This window comes from Hordeum vulgare, chromosome 1H (genome assembly GCF_904849725.1).
Source record: "Hordeum vulgare subsp. vulgare chromosome 1H, MorexV3_pseudomolecules_assembly, whole genome shotgun sequence".
Lineage (NCBI taxonomy): Eukaryota > Viridiplantae > Streptophyta > Magnoliopsida > Poales > Poaceae > Hordeum > Hordeum vulgare.
In genome coordinates this window covers 243084127-243090850 of record NC_058518.1, presented here as the reverse complement: position 1 = coordinate 243090850, position 6724 = coordinate 243084127, and the positions used below count along the sequence as shown (strand labels likewise).

Genomic DNA, 6724 nt, shown 5'->3' with positions numbered 1-6724 from the left:
ATAAATAGATCACAATGTGTCCCTAGCAAGCCTCTAGTTGGCTAGATCGTTGATCAATAGATGATCATGGTTTCCTAATCATGGACATTACATGTCATTGATAACGGGATCACATCATTAGGAGAATGATGTGATGGACAAGACCCAATCCTAAGCATAGCACTAGATCGTGTTGTTCGTATGCTAAAGCTTTTCTAATGTCAAGTGTCGTTTCCTTCGACCGTGATATTGTGCAACTCCCGGATACCGTAGGAGTGCTTTGGGTGTATCAAACGTCACAAGATAACTGGGTGACTATAAAGGTGCACTACGGGTATCTCTGAAAGTGTCTGTTGGGTTGGTACGAATCGATATCAGGATTTGTCACTCCGTGTGACGGAGAGGTATCTCTTGGCCCACTCGGTAGAACATCATCATGAGCTCAATGTGACTAAGGAGTTAGTCATAGGATGATGTGCCACGAAACGACTTACCGGTAACGAGATTGAACAAGGTATGGGTATACCGACGATCAAATCTCGAGCAAGTTCTATACCAACAGACAAAGGGAATTGTATACGGGATTGATTGAATCCTTGACATCGTGGTTCATCCGATGAGATCATCGTGGAACATGTGGGAGCCACCATGGGTAACCAGATCCCGCTGATGGTTATTGGTCGGAGAGTGTCTCGGTCATGTCTGCATGCCTCCCGAACCCGTAGGGTCTACACACTTAAGGTTCGATGACGCTAGGGGTATAGGGAATTGCTATACGAGGTTACCGAAGGTTGTTCGGAGTATCGGATGAGATCCCAGATGTCACGAGGAGCTCCAAAATGGTCCGGAGGTAAAGATTGATATATAGGATGGATGGGTTTGGATGCCGAAAATGTTTCGGGCACCACCGGCAAAGTGTCGGGACCACCGGAAGGGTTCCGGAGGCCCACCGGGAGGGGGCACTAACCCCAGGAGGCTACATGGGTCAAGTGTGAGAGGGGACCAGCCCCTGGGTGGGCTGGTGCGCCCCCCACACCCAGCCCAAGGAGCCTAGAGAGGGAAAGGGGGGAAACCCTAAGTCAGGTGGGCCTAAGGCCCACCAGGGATGCGCCACCCCCCCTCTCCCATCTAGGGCTGCCACCCCCCTTTAGGGTGGCAACCCCTAAAGGGGGCGCCACCCTCCCTTCCCCCTATATATAGCGGGGGTTTTGGGCCTTTGAGAACATTGTTTTCCATCTCTCTCGGCGCAGCCTGTCTCTCTTCTTCCTCCTCTCCCACGGTGCTTGGTGAAGCCCTGCCGGGAGACCTCGTCTCTCCATCGACACCACGCCGTCGTGCTGTCGGAGATCTTCCCCAACCTCTCCCTCCTCCTTGCTGGATCAGGGTGCAGGAGACGTCACCGGGCTGCACGTGTGTTGAACACGGAGGTGCCGTGATTCGGCACTAGATCGGAATCACACCGCGATCTGAATCGTCGCGAGTACGACTCCATCAACCGCGTTCTAGCAACGCTTCCGCTTAGCGATCTTAAAATGTATGAAGATCCACTCACCCCTCTCTCATTGTTGGTCTCTCCGTAGGAAGATCTGAATATGGCGTAGGAAAATTTTGAATTTATGCTACGTAACCCAACAGGTGTTTGGCAGGAGACGGGTCAAGAACGAGTGGGGTACGGCTGACCTTATCTTCGATGATTTGCGTACTTGGGTCAAAGCTGGAGCATTGGGAGTCACACCATTAGCCGAGTAGTTAGTCATCTTTAGGAGTGGAGGGGAGGGTTCTCCTGGTTAGGATCGACTTGTGATCGCTAACTAGCTACATGTAATCTCTTATACATATTTTCTGCCTTCTATAAAGCTTGATACGCTATTGGTGTACCCTCGGAAAAAAAAGCGCGGCATCTCAACAGCGATGGTCTCCTTGTCTCTTCTTTCTATATGCGATCTAGTAGGGCGCATGCTGATAACGTGTTCAAAGATAAAAGTAGAGAGACAACGATCAAAATGTAAAAGCGAATGGTTGCCATTATCGATGATGTATATAGCCTACAAGAGGATGCGTCCAAAGGAATGCGAAGTAACCGTCTTTGTTAGGATAAGCAGGGATTAGTAGTATTAATTAAATCTTAACACATATTCTGATTGGTTGCACCTTTGCTTGAGCCAATTTGCATCATTATCCCGTTTGATTTCAAGAGAAGAAAAAAAAAAAGAGGGACAACACAAAAGAGCAAAAAAGGGAAAAAAAGAGAGAGAAAATCAGATCTACCAAGGACGCGTTTGGTTGCTTGCATCAAGCCCAACCAGGCCTATTCGGGAAGAAATCGAGTTAATTGATTGCCTGGACTGCATGCAAATCTTGACCCCCATGAACCTTAAAGCAATCCTCAACCAGTCCTGCTAGGAACGTCTGAATGAGTCGTTTCCACCAAGCCATGCTCGAGCGACGTAAGGGAGGGGAACATGTCACTGACCTCCTGCGCCCATGGAGATGACGGAAGCTCGTGCGCTTCTTAAAAAATGGTCGAAGGAATTGGCGTCACGTTCTGCCGATTCGGCCGCTCTATATAGCGTGCCTCGCCGCATCGCAAAAACTCCCGCAACCATTTCTCCCTCTCGAGCTTTCCCTCCGATGCATATCATTTCTCCCTCTCGAGCTTTCCCTCCGATGCATATCGACAACGACGACGAGGTAAGTGGCACTACTGCCCCATTAACGACGAATTGTCTCCTCCTCTTCTTCGATGTATTTAGCGCCTCTTTTGTAGTTGCTCCGATGGCGTCGATGAATTCAGATTTTTCTCTACTAGTTCTAGCTAAATCTGCTTCGATGAATGCGGTTACCTGTTTTTTAATAAAGCTCGTATCTTCGCCTTAACAGCCATAACGATTTGAATTCAGTCACCCACTTTTCTCTACTAGTTCTAGCTAAATCTGCTTCGATGAATGCGGTTACCTAATTTTTAATAAAGCTCACATCTTCGCCTTAAAAAAAACATGCATACCATAACGATCTGCAAGAAAATACGCACACATCTTCCCCTTAAAAAAAGCATGCATACCATAACGATCTGCAAGAAAATACGCCATCGACGACCTTAAAAAAAGCATGCATACCATGAAGATGGAAAGACTTGAGAAGACCTTATCCACCAGACCAGCACCGCCCTCGCCATCATCAGCCGGAAGGCCGAAGTGACAAACAGGGAAAACCTACCTAACAGCCCTGGATCGGGGAAAGTTATAAATCCATCCAGGGAGAAGACCAAGGCCGTGCTTGGATTCGGTGTATTGCAATACAGAGGTGCAAAAGTTACAGGTGTATAATACCCGTCATGAGTCATTTCCGTCCGGAAACGGAACCGACGAGCGGAGGCGTGTAATTTTTACAGGTGTAATTGAAAAACCACACTAATCCAAACAGGGCCTCAAGTGTGCCATCTAAAACATTTCGTACGAAGATCATTCATATTCATTTCTAGAAGGAAAAAAGAATCAAAGTTACTAGAGTTTGCACATACTACTAGTTTAACTTCTCAAATCATCCACCTGGGAAGAACATTCCAACGAGTCGATAGCCATAAACATCATGTATGTTACCAAAAGAGAGGTCATCAAGAAACCCAATGCAGTTTTGGGAGCACGATCTGTACTTCATGGAGACTGTGGTATCTTACTAGTTACTGATCCTTGCTACATGCATCTTACTACTAGTTACTAGAGCCTTGCTAGTTACATGCTCCGACAATCAACATGATTTCTGATTTGAAAGTAAATGAGGATGTGGATGTTACATCCCCCAGAACTCCAGTTCGCGCCTGGCGAGTTCTTTCATCTGCTGCTGGCTACGGAGATCTGGTAGAAATATCAGGGAGTGGATAAGTGTGCAGTTTAGGATCAAGCACAGAATGAACATATTTAAGTTAACAAAATATACTTTGGATTTAACAGGATGGTGACAAGACATCCAGCAGATTATATGCACATAAAAATATGTAACTTTTCAGGCAAAGCAGGACAAGACAGTATCCAGCTTACATCCATCAGCAAGTAGTTCAGGAACATACAAACAAGTAATAATACTGATAGTGCAAATAAATATGAAATGGTATCTGAAGAGAAGCTAGGACTCACAAGCACTCCCACTCCGGCGGACGAATATCTTCTCGAGCGGTATACCATTTGCCCTGAACAAATTTGCCAACTTATGGACTCTCCCATCATCCTTTGAGCAGTTGATCTTTACCATTTGAAGGTCTTTGCAAGTAAATGATCTTCCCTGTAGTTTGATTCCTGTTTCTGATGCCTTTCTGGCGTTGAAGTTCTTTTGCAGATCAAAAGTTGTTGTTAAGCATGCGCTCAGATAATCAAAACTAAAAAATAATCAAGCAAGCATGCACCAAAAATGTAATTACACATACAATTTTAAGGTGGAGAAAGAGCTTCTCTATATTAGGTGAATGCTGCAGCAAGAAAATTAATGCATCAGAGTCTGCAGCCATACACCATTCGCCAAGGGACAGGGTCTTCAGGTTGCTAAAAGTTGGACACATTTTCAGTTCCCTGCTCAGAACCACCTACACATAGCACATAAAATGGGCATCCAGCAAAGAACAATAATATTTGAATCAACTTCATATTTTACATACTGGATATAAGACGTCTATTTTGTATGCAGACCAAAAAAACATAGCCACCATGAAAAAGAGAAGACGTATAGTAATGTGTTGCCATGATTAGCACCTATTGGTAAAATGAGATTCAGAATTTTTTTATGTGAAGGGACATTGCCATTATAATGTGTTGCCATTATTTCCAGTAACAAGAACATAAAAAATGGCAAACAATAATCTGACACAATAAATGATGAATAATGAGCTAATACTAATTTCTTGATCTGAACTCTTCTCCAGGTCAACTGTGCCTTTCTAACCAGATATACTACTTATGTAAGAAATGTGCTCATTGGACATATGTGTGTCCTGTTGGGAGCAACATAAATTTCTTTTGCAAACATCGGAAAGGGCTGTTCAAAAATCCAATTATGGCCATATCAAGGAAATTTTCCTACTGAAAGATAGAGAAATCAGCAAAAGGTGGTGACAGCTATACCTCTCCAGCATCAGTCAACAACTCCAAAGTTCTGGCACTTGAAAGACTCTGAAGAATATGACGGCCACCTAAAATCTTCCTACCATTGCATTCTCTATATCTACCATAGATACCGTCATTACTGGAAATCTACCATAATCATAATTATCCTTGTAACGATCATGCCTGTAACTTCCTTCAGCAAAACTATGTCCATATCCAAACCTTATAAAATGATCATATCCAAAATCATCACTCAAGGAAGAGTCGTCGTGAATCTTAGAGGTCTCTGTCCAATCATTATCATCGCTATCATCCCCGTCATCATCAGTAGTTCCATCACAATCATCTTCATCGCTGATGTGCTCAAAATCATCACCCAAGAAAGAATCATCAAGTATGAAAGTGGCTGTGACAAGTGACCCCAAGTTCTTGAATGATGGGACTCGGACGTAAGGTGTGATGAGGCGCAGAAGTAGGAGGTTCGGAGCAGTAATGGAGAAGGCGCAACTGATCTTGCATTTGAGCATGATTAAAGTCTTCAAAGAGGCAGAGACAATCCCAGGGCCCGTCACCAAGCAATCCTTGAGATCCAGTTCTTCCAAAAACGTGCAACCAGAAGAGAGCTGCCCGAGGAACCTGTGGTCGAGCCTGGCATACGATAACTTCAAGACCTTGAGGTGGCAAGAGACGAACGGCACGCGGTCCAACGACGCGACCTCCGACTCCGAGCGATGCCCGGCGAGATGGATAACCCGCGCGTTGCGGTTGATGGCGGCCCTGATCCACGCGCTGGCGTCGTCCTCGGTGAAGCCCGCGTCTCCGTCGCTCGACCGCAGGCGGAGCGTGCCCACGGGCGCCGACGCGTCGCGGAGGAGGAAGAGGCGGTGCACGAAGTCGCGGAACTCCTCCGGCGGGTCGGCGTCGCGGCCGGAGGAGTGGCGCACGCGGAGGTCGAGGCAGGGCGCGGACGCCCAGAGGTGGCGCCATCGGCGCGCGAGCACGCAGGTGCGGACCACCTCCCACGCCTTGAGGGACGACATGATGTGGTGCAGGAGCGCATCCGGGAGGGCGCTGAGGCGATCGGGCTTGACGGCGACCCGGCCGCGAGAGCCGGCGGCGCGGCGCGGCCCCGGCCGCTGGGTGGTGCTCCGGCGCATTTCGTCCAGCGGAAGACCTGCACGCAGGTTTAGCGACACCGAGGCGCAGCCTTGTCAGGATCTTGGAGCCGAGATCGGGGGAAGAAACGATGGAATGGAACTTACCGAGAGAGACTTGACGAAATGGGCGGAGTTTGTTTCCGCTTTCTAGGTTTCGGTCGGCGGCTTCTTGACAGTGTCATTTGTAGATTGGGATGACCTAAAGTCAGTCTTTTCTTATTGAGAAGAGTCAACTCCACTTTGTATCTCCCTTTATAATTTTGTGGCTATGTTTGATCTACGCATCTCTAAGGCTATCCCGTAATGGTAGTATCGTAGGTAGTATCATGCATGTCAACTAAACACTTTTGATAAGAGCAAGTACAATAAGGTCCAGTCAGCAGGCTATAAGGATTAAAATACTATATTTCCGCTGATTTGGATGAGAGAGAAGATGAGAGAGAAGGGAAGCGGGCTCTTCGTGAAGAGTCAGCTCTAGCACGTGCTCCTATGTGC

The 6724-nt window shown here is 46.9% G+C and overlaps 1 pseudogene; it reads right to left on the bottom strand.

Annotated features, from left to right (window-relative positions):
- Window positions 1–3427: 3427 nt before the first annotated feature.
- Window positions 3428–6340, bottom strand: LOC123429786 (annotated as a pseudogene).
- Window positions 6341–6724: the final 384 nt, after the last annotated feature.